Here is a 17,280-nt window from a genome sequence, read left to right as displayed (position 1 = left end):
TTGGTTTGGCCCTCCTCGTATGGTTTTAAGGACTGAGTCACATCAAGGAGTACCAGTAATGCTGATCTAACATTCCCACTGAAGTGGAAAAGAGGGCAGCCAATCCCACTGAATTGAACACATACACGTGAGCTGGCTTGTTACACTTACTTTGGTTAACTGCCTTGTGCCAGACATTTCTGTCTAAGAAGTAATCAAAAGTGTGTAATCCAAAAGAGGCTGCATTTTTCCTTCATTTTCCCAGCAGTTTGTCCTTCATAATTACACTTGGATTGAGTTAGATATTAAAGATTACATTCCCAGAGCACACATCCTTGCAAAAACTGGTCACAGATGCTCTGCATAGTGGGAACAGACTAATATTTAAATCCTACTGCACACTGGAGATAATTTACACATATCTAATTGAGTATTTATGACATTAAATATCCTTTAAAAAGTTCTTAGTTTAGTGGAAGAATAAAAACCAAATATTCTATTAACAAATACATTTAAAAGAGTTTTCAACCTTATTCTGGTATTATACAGAAAGAACAAACCCCAAACTACTTTGTTTTTGGAGAGAAGGTAGATATTTGTTGTGTATGTTGTTGTTTTTGTCATCAATAACCAATGAAAAATATGCTGGAGATTTTAAGACCATAAGATACCCAAAAGTCAGTTAATACACAGCTGCCTTTCCAATCCCCAATTTAATTTTACCTTCATCCCCATTTAGCATCAAATCCTGGGAATCTTCAGTTCAGACACCTTTGCAGGTGCTACACATAACTAACCTTTCAATAAGATTAACTGCCAGACTGTGACATTTGATGTGTGATAAAGCAAGGCTTTGTGAATTTTAAATGATTCTGCAGATGAAGTTGGGATACAATAAAGCGTTCTTAAAATATAATTTAAGGACCGGCTACTAGCAAACATTAATTGCAGGAGACTTTTACAGACATAAGCATGAAAGAGTTAATCTGTGGAGGAGATTCAAACCTTTGGACATATTTCATGGAATGTCTTAAACAAAAGGCTACCTACAGATGGGGTAACTTTAACTGCCAATGTTACTATGGCACACTCTATACACCTACTGGGAAAGAGAAAATGGTACAATAATCTTCCTTTACACACTACAAAAATAATGATAACAATAACAGATGTAGCAAATACTGATTGAATGTGGTTGTATAGGTACTATCTTAAGTGCTTTATATATGTACATTAATTCCATCCTCATAATTACCTAATCATCTAGATTCTTTTGATTTTTTATTTTTTTATATATATATTTTTAACATTTATTTATTTTTGAGAGACAGAGAGAGATAGAGCATGAGCAGGGAAAGGTCAGAGAGAGAGGGAGACATAGAATCCGAAGCAGGCTCCAGGTTCCTAGCTGACATCCCAGATCCCAACACAGGGCTTAAACCCATGAACTGTGAGATCATGACCTGAGCCAGAGTCAGATGCCCACCCAACCAAACCACCTAGGCGCCCCTGAGTTTTCATTTTAGAGATGAACAAACTGAGACCCAGAGAGATTAAAAGGATGGTAGAGGAAGTCTCATCCAGTCTGTTCCTCTGACTCCAACGTCAGTCTCTTTAACCTGAACAAATTGTTTCCCAGATTTTCCTGATTGAAAAGATAAAAAAAAATCCTCCCCACTGATTCTGATTCAGTCATTGTGGAGTAGGCTTTGGAATCCAAATTAGTTCAGGCAACCTGGAAAGCATTGGCCACGTAGCTAACAAGTTTACTTCCAGAAGGATAATCCTAACACCCACTGCCACAAGCAACACAGGAGATTTTATGGGCATGGGCATCCTCATGGCAAGAGACACACATGTAAGCTTATAAACCACAAATCATTTCTGACTTAGGTTTGAGGGATGTTTCCTTCATTAGGAACCAGCCAAGTTCATAACAAAAAAAAATATTAAGAGTATCTTTTCAGATTTACAGAATATTTATTTTAGAATTGCATGATATATGCTGAAAAGTTATAGCTGTGTCTCTTATATACACATTATCTTATAAAATCTTCACATCAGTTATGTGTTGATCTTATTTAATGCCTCTTTTATAGATGAGGGGGAAGGTGTGTTTGATGAATTTTAAGCAGGAATAAGAAATAATTCACCCCACTGCCCTTTGTTTCAGTTTGTTGATGGAAAGGGAAAACCAAACAGTGCACGTCTATCTGGCAGTTTTGAAAATGCATTGTTACAATTTATGAGATTCTACACTTGGCCCCACCCAAGTGTAGATTCCATGTACCTCCATGCAACGTGTTTAGGAGAGCCTCAACCAACCGCAATTAAGACTCCACTAATAAGCGAGTGTTGCCCTATTATTTTATGCAAAGCAGGAGAAATCTGTTTAAAATAAGCAAAGAACCATAACTGAGAATTCCTGCTCTCAACTAGTGCTCTGGGGAGAAGGATTGGCAGTAAGGTAAAGAATATAATTTTTTAAATTATACTTTAAAAAGCAAGGCAACATTTAACATGGAAAAAATGGAAGGTACCGTTAAGTGGAAATAATAAAAAAAATCATTCATGGGTTGAGGTACAAACAGGTGGTCAATGTCATTACTGGTTGTATGTTGGTATTTTCATGGATGGCATCTGTTCCATGCACAAAAATGCATGAGAAATTATGTTGACATTTCATTCAAATTGTTTAAGAGACAGATACATTTGATTCTTAGAGTTGAAGAAAAGGTATACTTCAACTGTGTTCTCTTGTTTTAATTTGTGCCATAGAAAAATGCATTTTTAATCAAACATTAATTCAGATACCATAAAAGTCACCCTTCTAGAGTGTACATTTCAGTGGAAAATATTTTTAAATGAAAACAATAACCGTGTTGTTTATCAGTATCTTTTCATGGTTGAAACTGTCCTACAGTATCAGTTTTAATGTTTTCACAGTATTCCGGTACTTTATTTAGTTTATACCTTTTAAGACATTTGTCATTTATCATGTTTTTGCTATATTTTACAATACTTAAAAGAATATCTGTGTAGCATTATCTTTCTTTAATATTCATTGTTATTTCTTTATTATACATTCTCATCTAAGGCATCGCTGTGTAAAAGTACATACACTTTTAACCTAAGGGAAAAATGTTAAATTCTTTGATTTCATTTTCAAAATTGTCTGAGGCTTTGGGGAAAAACAATGGAATACAAAAAATATAAAATAGATAAAGATGAACTGATGTTAGAAATATGAATTGATATTGATTACTTTATAATCTATCCAGAGGAAGTACCTTGTATGTCCAATAATACTTTAGAGCCCAGTATTTAATAGTAAAGTGTATCTGTGGTGTTTAGAACATCTGGATGGATTTGAATTTTGCGTCTTCTGCTAACTAGTCAGCTGCTCTTGAACAAGGTACTCATCTGACTAAGTTTCAGTTTTCTCATGTGTAATATGCATAGCACACAAAGCCATTTCTGAAACGTAATAAGCACTGTAAAAGCGATAATTTGGGAGGATTAAATTTTAGTAAGCATTAGCATATTATTAATAATATTATTGAAATTTATGCTTTCCAAAGACAAACTGTTCTGTAAATCTCGTTCTTATGTTTAGCACAAAGGATTTCTTGAAAAAAATCCAACCACTTTTTTTACATTCTTTTTTCATGGGCTAGTCCGTTAAGTGGTGAATGTGTCTTTTGTAAATGAACTATTAAGAGTTATTATAGGAAATAAAAGAAAAATTTCAAGTAGGGCTTGATACTTTTAATATGACTCAAAAGACATGATTTCTAATACAGGAGCAGAAAGCCAAAAGGAGAAACAGATTGATGTGAAAATAGTACTGCATGAGATGAAAAGGAAGAAATACTTGCAAGGAAACCAAAAACATTCTAGCATACTTAGAATATCATTGAAGGCAGAAATGAGCAGAATCATCAGTGCTGCAAACAAAAGAGATGAGATAGAGACATATGGTAGCCAATATTGTATTTAATTGTTAAAAATCTGTTTATAATGAAATTGGTTTTTAATTCAATTATTTTAGACTGTCCTTATTGGTTTGGTATTAGAACTGTGTGACCTCATTAAATGGATTGATAACTATTCCATCTTCTGAACTCTGAAACAACTCACATAAGATAGGCTCTTGAAATTTTGGTAGAGATCACTTTGAAGTCAGCTGAGCCTGACGATTTTTCAAGATGGTAATTTTAGACCACTACTTCAGTGTCTTTTATACCTTCTTATTCAAGATTTTTTTTGAGGGGGGGCATCAAATATAGTATTTTATGGTTTTCAATAAAGTTATTTATTCTAGGTGTTAAAATGTATTGGTGTGCAAATTATTCATAAAATTTAAAAGTTTACATCTATACCTAGTTTTCTTCTCTTTTTTTTTCTGCACAATATTTGCATCCTTTTTTTCTTCTTGCTTAGTAATGTCCAAGGTTTGTCTATACTATAGAACTCGTAATCATTTCTATTGTTTTTATTATTGCAAGCTAAGGCATTAATTTTTGCTTTTGTTTTTAATACTTCATATAAGTTTATACTTTATTTTTTTAATATTCTTGTTCTTTGTTTCCTTCCCTGTTTTTTCCCTATGTTTAAAAAAATAAAATAAAATGGAAAATTTAGGGGCGCCTGGGTGGCCCAGTTGGTTAAGTGGCCACTTTGGTTCAGGTCATGATCTCACAGCTGGTGAGTTCAAGCCTCTGTGCTGACAGCTCGCGTAGGCTTCTGTGCTGACAGCTCAGAGTCTGGAGCCTGCTTCAGATTCTGTGTCTCCCTCTTTCTCCGCCCCTCCCCTGCTTGTGCTCTGTCTCTCTCTCTCTCTCTCTCTCTCTCAAAAATAAATTAACATTTAAAACATTGAAAATTGAAAATTTAATTCATTTCATAACTGAAAATTAAAAGTTTCGTACTTTTTTTCTGTTAAGTGTATTTAAAGTGTGTTTTTCTGTAAAGCGTGTTTTCTCTCTTACCTATGGAATTATTTTTAAATATAATTCAAACAAATTTTCATATCTAATTTTAGCTATTATTTTGTAATTTATTTCTAATTTTGTTGCAGTGTAGTAAAAGAATACAGTCAGTGTGGAGATTTTGTTGCTTTTCTGAGTTTTGGGAATTTACTTTGAGACTTTCTATGTGGTCTGTTGAAATGCCTGCATTTGTGAATGGGCCATGGTCATTGGAAGCATGATGTGTTTTCTCTTTTGTATGTTATGATCTCTCTATATCTTTCTGACTATTTACCAAGAATGGCATCCAGATATTAGATGTCATAATTTGTCATACCTTCTATCTCTGCATATTTATGCCTATTTGATTATATCACATTCAAGCAGCATTCATTAAATCATTGAGATATAATTATTGATTGTGTCTCTCTCAGTGTACTATATAATTCATTTGTTTATCTATGAGACAGTATTGATATAGGCACAGTAGTGTGCTGTAGCCAGTTTGTCTTAAATCATGAGAGCAAATTGTTAATTATCAGGAATTCTGTGAGTGGTTGAACATGACCTTTACTAAATATTGAATTATATTAATTTATGAATAAATATATTATAGTGAAAATGAAAGTAATAAATACTGAAAATTCATACTTTCTAAATATTCTCCTACATGTACAATGGAGGAAAGATACTTTTATAATGCATACATCTGGCAGACACCAACTTATTCAAATGAGCAAACTTAGCATCACCCGCAACAGAACAAACTAACACTAGGTAAATCTGGAGTAATGCAGTGGAAAGTAATCAACACCGAGGTGGAAACATCTGTGTTTGAACTGAATCTAACCTTGAGAAAAGAATCAGACCACCTCTCCTGGAAGGAGACTTGAACCATTACGGATTCTTTTGCCTGTTCTTGGATGTTGTATGAATGGAATCATATAGTGTGTACTTGTTTGTGTCCTGTTTTCTTTACTCAACATAGTAGTTTTTGAGATGTATCCATTGTCAGTTACATGCATCAATATATTGTTCCTTTTTATTGTTGTGTAGCATTCCATTATGTTAATATAACATAATTTTTAATCCATTATCCTACTGTTAGACATGTACATTCTCATTTTTAATTACTATAAGTAAGCTGGAAAGCACATTCCTCTATAAATCTTTTTGTTGACAAATACTTTAATTTCTGTTGGGTGAATACCTCAGAGTTGAATTTCTGTATCATAGGATAAGATAAATGGATGCTTAGCATGTTAAGCTATCAAACAATGGTTTCATCCCTGCGATGTATGAGAGCCAAGTTCCTTCTCACTTTCCCCAAATCTGATATTATCAGGATTTTTGTTATGTTTTTTTTAATATTTTAAGCTATTAAAATAGATATGAGGAGGTAACTTTTTGTGATTTTATTTTGCATGTCCCTATTGACTAATGATATCGAGGCGCTCTTTTTTTTTTTTTGAGTTTATTGGCTATTCACATATCTTCTCTTTTGAACAGTTTTCTCATTTTTTGAAATTTAGTTGTTCTTGTTCCTCTCTTTATTGTTGACTTGAAATAGTTTCTTAGATGTATACATATCCCTTTGACAGATAGATGGACTGGAGTAGAGCCTTTTGTCAGATATATGTATTAGGATTTTTTTCCCCATCTGTGACTTTACTATTAATTTTTGTAATGGTAACTTTTGAAGATATCTTATGTCCACAGACCATGTCCCCATTGGCCTTTAATTCAGACTGTGTGTACTTTCCATGTCACAGACCCCAAACCAACACTTTCCCTAAAAGGTTTGGTCCATGCATTCCACCCCCAACCCCCTTCCACACTCCCCACCTCCCTTTCATCACAGGGAATGACTTTAGAAATCAAGTTCTGGAAGTATTTCTATTTTTAAAAATCACAAATTTATATATCATGCCAAATAAAATTCCAACAATATATTTTTTTCTCCTTTTTTTCCTAATATTGAAAAAACTGGTTATAAAGCATAATGATGTATTTATTCATTTGCTCTATCACTTAATTCATACAAAAGATTTTCAAAATGAATATATTCATTGTTTCTACTGACATAAAATCTCCTACATAAAGTTAAAATGTTCTTTTTGAAGAACCTAACTATGTATTCTGGTGAAATGTAACTTGAAATATTCTTTTTTCCTGTGTGTTTATGCTATACACACACATATATATATTCATTTACTTTTGTTTGTATTCAATTTTAGGAGTTCCCCTTTTTGCAAATGTCTTGATTTTATTTTGTTTTTGAATATGTAAAACACTTACCTGATCCTAAAGTCAACACAATATAAAAAGGTAAACTCTTTAAAGCTTCATTTCCATTTCTTTTCCCTCTATATTGTTCCAACTGACCCACCTAGAGTTAACTGTTTGAAATAGATTTTGTATTGTCATTTCTGTGTTTCTTTATAAAATATGTAAGATGTGTGTTTAGCTACACACACACATATAAACACGCATAATAAATCTGATTATATAGATATGTAAATATACATCTATGTATTTATTGTATTAATATAATATATTATATATATGTAACACATATATATATCACATTATTATATATGTTGATACATGTTAATATGTAACATACATAATATATATATATAACATATATATCATTTAAATATATAACATATATAACAGTTATATATATATATATATATATATATACACATATATACATATATATATGTGTATATAGTCATCTTCTCTTTTTTCCACTGAAGGTAGCTTACTTTATGAACTTCTTTGCACCTTACTCTTACTTTGTTATTTGATATTATGTAATGGAAATCACTCTTTATCAGATCATAGCGATCATCCTCACTCTTTTTGTTTATGGTGTCCAGTGTTCTCCTGTGTGTCATATCATAGTTTACTCAACTAGCTGCTGATGGAAAAGCGTTTAGATTTTTCCAGCATTCTACTATCAAAAATAATGCAGCCATGAATAATTTTGGAGGAATGTTGTTTTTCATTTATTCTTTTATTTTTTATACCGACCCAAATCTTTATTTGAGAAAGTGGCATTATTACTATTCTCAGAGTTGCAGAAAATCTTGAAAATTATCCCACTGCCATACATGTAGTCAACATCACATGTTAGAAAGAAATAATTGGTATGCCCCTTTGAAATTTATTTAAAATAAAATAAAATATATAATATAGATAAAAAATTGGTCACAGCACTAAAGACTGATTTGCTGCATAGTGTGTTTTCCATACACAGGTGGACATATTCACCTATCCAACAAGTGATCGTATTTCCTACCTATTTCTCTAAGAAATTTTAAACCATGCCACTCAATTCTGTCTAAATATCTGGCAGGATTAAACTTGATTCCATATCTGATTCTTCAGGAAATAATTAAAATGACATGAACTATTCCAGAGTAGTAAATAACCATGCTATGACCAGCTGGGGATACAGCAAGTAAACAGAGGAGGACAGAGGAAGGAACATGTAGAGGAAATTCAGGAAAGAGGCAGGAATAGTAGTTGCAACTGACATCGTCTTTATTGTGAAGAATAAAACAATCGGGTTTTTTGTGTGTATTTTGATTATTTTTTAGAGATTGATTAAAGATACGGGAATGATTGGTTGTCAGGTATAACCCATAATTGTAGTGAAATTAGGTATTTCTTATGAATATCATTCAAATGTTTGTGACTATTAAACTGTTTTAAATGAGTTGAATGATCTTGTTATAAGTAAAACAGATTGATTTAATTTGAGCTCTGCTTGGGGAAAGTCAATACAGCAGCCTCTCTTATGATATATATATCATGTTTCTTCCTACACATGCGTGCCTATGATAAAGTTTAGTTTCTAAATTAGGTACAATAAGAGATTAACAATGAAACTAACAGTACAATGGAATAGTTGTAAAAATATACTGTAATTATAGTTATGTCAATATGGTCTCTCTGTCAAAGTATCTTACTGTGCTGTAATCATCCTTCTTCCTGTGATGATGTGTGACAATAAAATGCCTATGTGATGAGATGAAATGAGGAGAATGATGTAGGCACTGTGATGTAGCATTAGACCACTACTGACCTTCTGGTGATATGTCAGGAGAAGGATCATCTACTTCCAGAGCACTGTTCACCATGGGTACTGTATCTGCAGAAAGTGAAAGCACAGATAGGAGAGAACTACTGTAATAGGAATTATTTGTAGAATGGAATCTGCACAGTACATCTGAGTGTAGATCTTACTTTTAAGTTTTTGTGCATACTTGCAAGTGATTACATTTCAATGAGACAATCCACACTACAAGTCATGGGAAACATCAGTGCTTCTCATTGCTAACATGCCAGAGTGAAAACTAAGTTGAAAGCGTTGAATGATAATAATAGAACCAAAGGAAAGAAAGGACAGTGAGACAAAGTGTCCATGTATATAGCCTGACACATTTACATTTAATGATTGGGTGAATATCCCTATCAGAGAAGAAGATTCTTGCCTTAAAATTACTTATTTTACTTAATAAAAATCTCCCTATCAGGACATTTTTCTGTGTCTTGAGACACTCATATCACATTTTCTTCTTCTTCCTCTTGATAAAAATGAGAATTCTTATAGTCTAATATGTTAGAAGAAAGCTAATGTATCCTTTAATATTTAGAATTTGTTATTTAAAACTCATAACTCTTCATTCATTGAGGGGCAAAAATTAGTACTCAATTATTGTCTTAAACTCTAATTTAATTCATTCAATAAGTGTTAGTGAGTACCTAGTATGTAGAAACTCCCATAGTAGGTTTTAGTATAGAAACTATATTAAAAATGTTTGGAAAGCAAAATCTGCAGTTAATTGTATTAAACTATAAAAATATGAATAAGGTACACTGTCCATTTCCAGAGTTTCTATAGTGTGGGAGAAGAAAACAGATACACAAAAAGATACTTGTAATTTTGTGTAACACTGGGGGAGATCATCAAAATCTGTGATGCCGGGTGACCTGTGAGCTGGAGGCAGTAAATCAGAGGCTCCTCACTCTCTCCCCTGTCCTTCGAATGTACATCCCGCTGCTATCCCTGCTCTAGAAGTTGCCCCAGGATGCAGCTTTGAGATAGTAAGGTGTTGTTGAGAACATTTGGATTGTATATATGAGTGAACCCACTCGAAACTTCTGTATAAACCTTGAAAATTCTGGCAGGCAGGTGCGGAGATCTACTCTTCTTGCAGCCACAAAGACAAGCCTCCTTTGTTAAGTTCTCTTGCTTATTAAACTTGTCACCTACTGTGTGGAGTGGTGGGCTTTCTTCAGTCTCTCCCTACCCCCCATGTATGGGGGTCAGTTTCACTTTTCACCCAGGGAGCTTATGAGGTTTCAGACCAATAAAACCAGTTATTCTGATAGGAATAAACATTATACTTCTGCTAATTATACTTTAATCTATATTCTTGGTTCCAGTTCAAGACCACTAAGAAGATGTTGACATCACTTCCTCCCACAGACACATGGCGTCTATAGCTATATATGAAAAAATTCCTCTGGGGGGGGGGGAACCTAAAAAGTGGCAGAGTGACCCATTCACATCAGTCAAATGAGAAGATCACATCAAAGTGGGCAGGAGAATCTGGGACACAGTCTCACCATAAACAACACCAGTACAGCAACACACAGGTGGGAGGCAAATCAAACCAAGGACTATCTCCCTGAGGACTGAAGGCTTTGAATCAGACATTGAGCCTCACCAACTTTTAAGACCTGCACCTGTGAAGATCCTTCAAAACATCTGACTTGGAAAACCTGTGGGGCTGTGCCACGAGACCTGCAAAGCTGTGGCTAATCAAGAACTGGCTCATAAAGGGCTAGTGCGCAGACTCTCTCATCTACCTTAGTGCCCCGGTAAGAAGCAACCCTTTGAAAAGTGCCAGATTTTATTGAAAGACTCATTTGCTAATTTTGAAGCACTGGTGTAAGGGGCCAGGGCGTGCTGGGATACTCTTCAGGACAAAGGCGGTGGGTGCCATCTTCCTGCCCTTTCTCTGCATTGTTAAAGCTCGTGAGTTCATTTTTATTTCTTATTTTCTTTATTCTTTTTTATTTTCCAGAGAGTGCCATATTTGCACTGACTGTTCTGCTGTGCTCCAGAGCACTAGTGTCTCCATCAGGGGGAGGGCGTAAGAGGGAACTTCTACACATGGTTGGTGTCCTAATGTTCATATATGATGACCCTGTCTTTGTGTCCCCCAGGGGACATCTGCTTGCCTGGCACTAGTGGTCAGGGGGCCTTGTATTCCTGGGTCCCATGGGACTATAACAATAGGAGAGGTCGTTCGTGGCAGGCTCCCATCCTACAGTAACTGCAAAGATAGGAGATGGATATCTATCTCCCATTTTTTTTAAATGTTTATTTATTTTTGAGAGAGATACAGAGCATGAACAGGGGAGGGGAAGAGAGAGAGGGAGACACAGAATCTGAAGCAGGCTCCAGGCTCTGAGCTGCCAGCACAGAGCCCGACGCGGGACTTGAACTCACAAACCGGGAGATCATGACCTGAGGTGAAATTAGACACTTAACCAACTGAGCCACCCAGGTGCCCCAATATATCCCATTTTTTATGAGAAAGAGGACTGCTTGTTCTGGATCTTTGTCCTGACACCACCTGACAAGGATAGGTGTCAGATTTGTCACATGTGTAGAGGGTACAGAGGGGATCTCAGGGAGCATAGGCCAAGGGCTGCCAACTTTGTGCTCTCCCCTTTGCCAGTATCTCGCAGAAGGAAGCTTTATATATTTATCTGGAGCCCTGAATTTTATGAGTGCTGTCCAGAGGATGCCTCTAGATAGCCTGGATCTGGTCACCCACAGGGCTTAAACTTGTAGTCCCACTGGGCTCTATATATTTGCATATTTCAAAAGCTGCTGCATGAAAGTCTGGCTTCCAATCACCCTGATCTAGGTGCTGGGATCCTCCCCTATGGGTCTGATTGGTCTGGGCACCCCCTCCACTACTAGGAGCCACTAAAAATAATATAGGTTGCTTGGAAAAACACAAAGATTTACGAAATAACCAAGAACTAGGGCAGTGTTGAAACTTAAGATTCATCTCTTACACAAGGCCACTCCTTCAATTCTGGGGGAGCTGGCTATTTTTTGATCTAATGCATTGAAGCCAAGACAGAGTCAAGCAAAATGAAGAAACAGAGGAATATGTTCTAAATGAAAAAAAACAAAAAACAAAAAAAACAAAAAACAAACAAGATAAAAACAAGGGGAACTAATGAAACAGAGATAAGTAATTTACTTAACTAAAATTTCAAACCCACTCTCACCAGAGCAGACTTCTCACCAGGAACTTGGCAAGTCAGAAGGGAGTTGCACAATATATTCCAAGTGCCGAATGGGAAAAATCTGCACCCAGGAATACTCTATCCAGCAAGGCTGTTATTCAGAATAGAAGGAAAGATAAAGAGTTTCTCAGACCAACAAAAATTAAAGGTGTTCATGACCACTAAACCAGCTCTGCAAGAAGTATTAAAGGGGATACTTTGAGTGGAAAGTAGAGACAAAAGGTGACAGTATAAAGGCAGGAAACACAAACAAAGTAAAAATGAATCTTTCTGTAAAAATAAATCAACTCACACACACAAAAAGGATGAAAGATACAATAACATATACCCATAACATGGGGAGGAGAGGAGAAAAGAATGTGTCGAAACCTGAACAACCATTAACTTAATATAGACTGCTATTTGCAAAAGAAATGATATACAAACCTAATGGTAACCATATATCAAAAAACACTAATAAATACAAAAAGAGTGAAGACAAAAAAGTCCAAATATATCCCTCAAGAAAATCATCAAAACAGGAAAGAAGCCACTCTCTTCTGTAGCCTTGAAAATTTTATTCTTAAAATTAAGGGTACGTTTTCAAAACTTTTTGTTTCCTACTGTGGTCTTACTAGCTCACATATGGCAAAATACCACCGTATTTTGTTTCCAAATGTACATGCATAATCAAACTTTGTCACAGACTATATTGTTATGCAGTATCTGGAAGTGTTTGAAGGTTAAAGGGGTTCAAGGAAACAATTAAATCTCAGGGATCTTTAAATACAAACAGATGTTTAAGAATTTAAACTCTTATCACATGGACTGTTTGTTCACTTGTCTGTACATCTCCAACTGGTATTTGTAAAGCTTGTAGTTAATTAGGTCAAAGGAATTTGAAGAGCTTCCTTATTCATATTGAACATAAATTGGCACAATAGGTCCAGAAAGACATTAATTTACATTATCACCATAGTAAACACAGTTGATATTTTTATATTTAGGTTTATTGTTGTGTTGTCTACAATAAATTTAAAACCAAAATACTTTCTAATAGAAAAACAAACGTAAAATATGTATATATAAAATCACAAGCGTTAGTCCTTGGTCCGAAGTTCTTGGAACAGGTCTAGAAAGAATGAAGATGTATTAGGCAATCTTCTTTCTAACTAGGGGAAAGTGGCCAGAAATATGGGTTTTAAGTCAATAATTTTTTAAATGATATAAATAGGTAGTTGTCCCAAAGGATAGAAGTATGTGGTTGACCTGAAATCTAGATGGGACTTACTCTGCTCAGTTTAGCCTTTTTTTCAATGAGCAATTGGTCAAAAATAGAATTCCTCTCCTGGGGTGCCGTTAAGAATGTTTACTCTCAGTTTCTTTTGGCTTACTCTATTGTGTTAAGGATGCATCCTTCTATTCCTAAGTGGCTGAAAGAAGTTTTTGTTTTGTTTTAAAGAAAGGCAGACTGCCACATGCAGTGCTTAATTTGGATGTGTCTGGAGTCTTGGAAGCTTGACTTCACTATGTTGTCCTACAAATGGGTTTTGAGAGCTTGTTTGGAGGTCCTAGCAGGGGAGCACAGGTACTCATAGATCCTTGAGTGAAGAACATTCTTCCTCTATTGGGGAAGGTCATCCTATTCAACCGAGTGCGCAGCTTCAGGAGGGATGCACATGGAAAGGTGAGGCAGGAAGGGGACACCCATCTATCCAGCCAGATAAGCCAAATCAACCGTGGCGATCTCTCTCACATCCTGAAAGAGGTTTTAAAGTAGAAACAGATATTGAAGTTAAACAAATGGTTTCTTCAACATAAATCAAAATAATTTTTATTGTAATCTATTAATGCAAAATAGTAATATAATTTTGCTAAAGCTTAATCATCCTTGCACTCCTTAAACAAATGAGTTACGGGTAGCTGGTATTTTTATTTTTGTTTTCTTTTTCTTAAAAATGGAATATACCTTTGGCTTTCTTTTTTCTACTATCTTGTCAGATTTAAGGTGTGGCTCTGCTAATTTAATAGATGAGTACAAGAGCTTTCTCTTTGCTATGCACCAAATTAAACAACATAAGAAGTACCCATCTTTCACAGATTTGATAAATTTTGCCTGTAGAACCATCAGGTAACAATTTTTTCCCACTCCATGTAGAGATAGGATATTTTCTTTGTACCTAACAACCATGCTTTTAACAGTCTTTTTTAGAATATTTTGTGGGAATTAGGGGATCCTGGGTGGCTCAGTTGGTTAAGTGCCTAACTCTTAATTTCAGCTCAGATCATGATCTCTAGGTTCTTGAATTTGAGCCCTGTATCAGGTTTTGTGATGACACCTTGGTGCCTGGAGCCTACTTCAGATTGTTTCTCCCTTTCTCTGCCCTTTGCCTGTTTGTGCTCTGTCTCTCTCTGTCTGTCTTAAAAATATGTAAAAATTAAAAAAAAATTAAAACAGGCAAGGAAGTCTTTTTTTTTAAATATGAAATTTATTGTCAAATTGGTTTCCATACAACACCCAGTGTTCATCCCAACAGGTGCCCTCCTCATTGACCATCACCCACTTTCCCCTTCCTCCCACCCCCCATAAACCCTCAGTTTATTCTCAGTTTTTGAGAGTCTCTTAAGGAAGTCTTTATTCAGGTCCATTAGAGGTCCTGTAGAGGTCCAGTAGAGAAGGGAGATTGATTGCAACTCTGCTAAAATGAAAGGTGTAAAAACTTGTAAGCACTGGGAAGGATGGAGGTCGGTCACTGTGATTAGGCCTTCTGTGTTTGCTAATTTGTGCTTACAGAAGTTAGGTTCCTATCCTCCCATAGACTGATAAACAAGGGCACTGTCTTTCTTGATGCATACAGTTCAAAGGGAGTGTGTCCAGGTCCTAGAGAAAGGCAATTATGGGGTTGAGAAACCCCATAATGCTGTAAGAAATGGGAGGTCAGGAGTCCAGTATCAGGAAGAAATCTGTCTAAATTTTAATCAAGCTAAGGGAGACATTAAGGCTGTCTTGGTCAAAACAACTTTATAGTTTCTGTGACCTGTTCACTAAGTGCCGCTAACCTACATCGACAGAGCTGGGATTTGAGGGATATTTGCTTGTTGGATTTTTAGTTTAATTTATTGATTCATTTCCATAAGGCATTTTCAAAGTAGGCAACATTTAGCGGACCTATAAAGATCTATAATTTTCTCAAGCTCTTAATTCTGAATACATTCAAAGCTGCAGATTTAATTGTGTTAAATAGCTTTAACTTAAAATCTGCTTAGGAAGTTGAATTTGTTCTTCTTTTCTCCAACTGAGAATTTTTCAATCACTGTGTTCCCACATGATATCCTCAAATTCACCCTCTTAAAATAAATCAGAAGTAAAATACTCAAGTGGTGGAGCAGGAATATGGTGGCAGAGTAGGAGGACCCTAGGCTCAGCTCGCCCCATGAACACAAATAAATAACTATCAGATCATCCTAAGTACCTCAGAATTCAACTTTCCAGGAAGAGAGTCCTTTTTTCTACTATATAAAGGTTGATGTAGAGTTCTCAATTTTATTTTTACAGCATACAACCAATATTTTCCACTGTGCTCATCTTGCCACACCTGAATTGTTTCACCTTTTCTGACAGATCTAAAGGAAGAGAGGAAGCCACATCAAAAATGGTAGGAAGTGTAGATATGTGGTTTAAGGGAGAGACAGGTTCCAGCTGCTATGGAAGGGAGGGAGTTTCAGTCACAGAAAGGAGAGAGGAGCACACAGGATGCCCAAGGAATAAGTTTCCTTGAAGCCATTGGCTTGGAAAAGAAAAGTGGCTGAATTTCATGAGTTCTTGAAACCAGTGGGGCTTAAAGCCTGCAGTTTGAAGGATCAGCAGGCTAAGCTGGGATAGAGCCCACAGGGCCCTGTGCTGCTCCTGGAGAGAAGGCAGGCAACCCAGGGCAGACAGCATGGAAACCATGGTCTGAAGAGCACCTGGGGCACACAGTAGGGAGATTATTTGTTCTTCTTGGAGTGTGTTTCTGAGAGGCAGCATTCACAGAAATACCTCTCTGGGAAAAAGGAGCTGGCCTATGCCATCCCCCCTGCCCCCCTTCTCCCCGCCCGCTCAATATAAACACAGAACCACCTGCAGGAAGCAGTGCAGTGCATATACTGGCTACCTAACTTGCATATAGTAAGCCCCACCTTCCTGTACTCTTTTGGAACTGCCCTTCTCAATCATGCTTGCCTCAGTACCATGCAGTAGTCCCCTCCCTCAGAGGACCTGCCTACACCAAGTCTCCTTAGAAGAGCATTTTAGAGGACCTCCATTTTGGTGGAGGTGGTGACAAATATCTTTTCGTAAGCGGACCAGAGCATGCCTAGCTAAAATTTGCCACATTCAGGCCGGAGACCAAGCCCTTCTGACAGCAGGCAAGGAGAGCCTTGCCTCTGTATATGACTGACCTGAAAGATAGAGCAGCCAAAACCCAACAGTAGAGAATGCACAGCACACAGTGGAGATGCTCCCTGAAGCACCAGGCCCTGGGCAATACATGACCTCTTCTTCATAAAGCCGTTGACTTAATGTCCTTACTTGACATTAAGGAGCAGGGAACTTAACTGGCTTTTCTAATACAGAGAAGGCAGAGACTCAGACAATATGCCAAGATGGAGACATGGATCCCATTGAAAGAACAAGATAAGGCCATAGCCAGAGAGATAAGTGAAACAGATGTAAGTTACATGTCTGATGAAGAACTTAAGACAATAATCATAAGGATACTCACTGGGCTTGAGAAAAGAGACAAAAGAGTTAAAAATGAGTCAAGCAGAGTTGAAGAGTACAATAAATGATACAAGAAACACTCTTAATGTAATGAACAGCAAGATGGAAGAAGCATAGAAATGAATTAATGACCTAGAAGAAAAGTAATGGAAAGCAATGAATCTGAACAAAAGAGAGAAGAATTATGCAATATGAGAATAAATTTATGGAATTTAGTGACTCCATAAAATGTAGTAACATTCA

Source organism: Acinonyx jubatus, chromosome A2, assembly GCF_027475565.1.
Source record: "Acinonyx jubatus isolate Ajub_Pintada_27869175 chromosome A2, VMU_Ajub_asm_v1.0, whole genome shotgun sequence".
NCBI classification, from domain to species: domain Eukaryota; kingdom Metazoa; phylum Chordata; class Mammalia; order Carnivora; family Felidae; genus Acinonyx; species Acinonyx jubatus.
Note: the sequence above shows the minus strand (reverse complement) of the source record.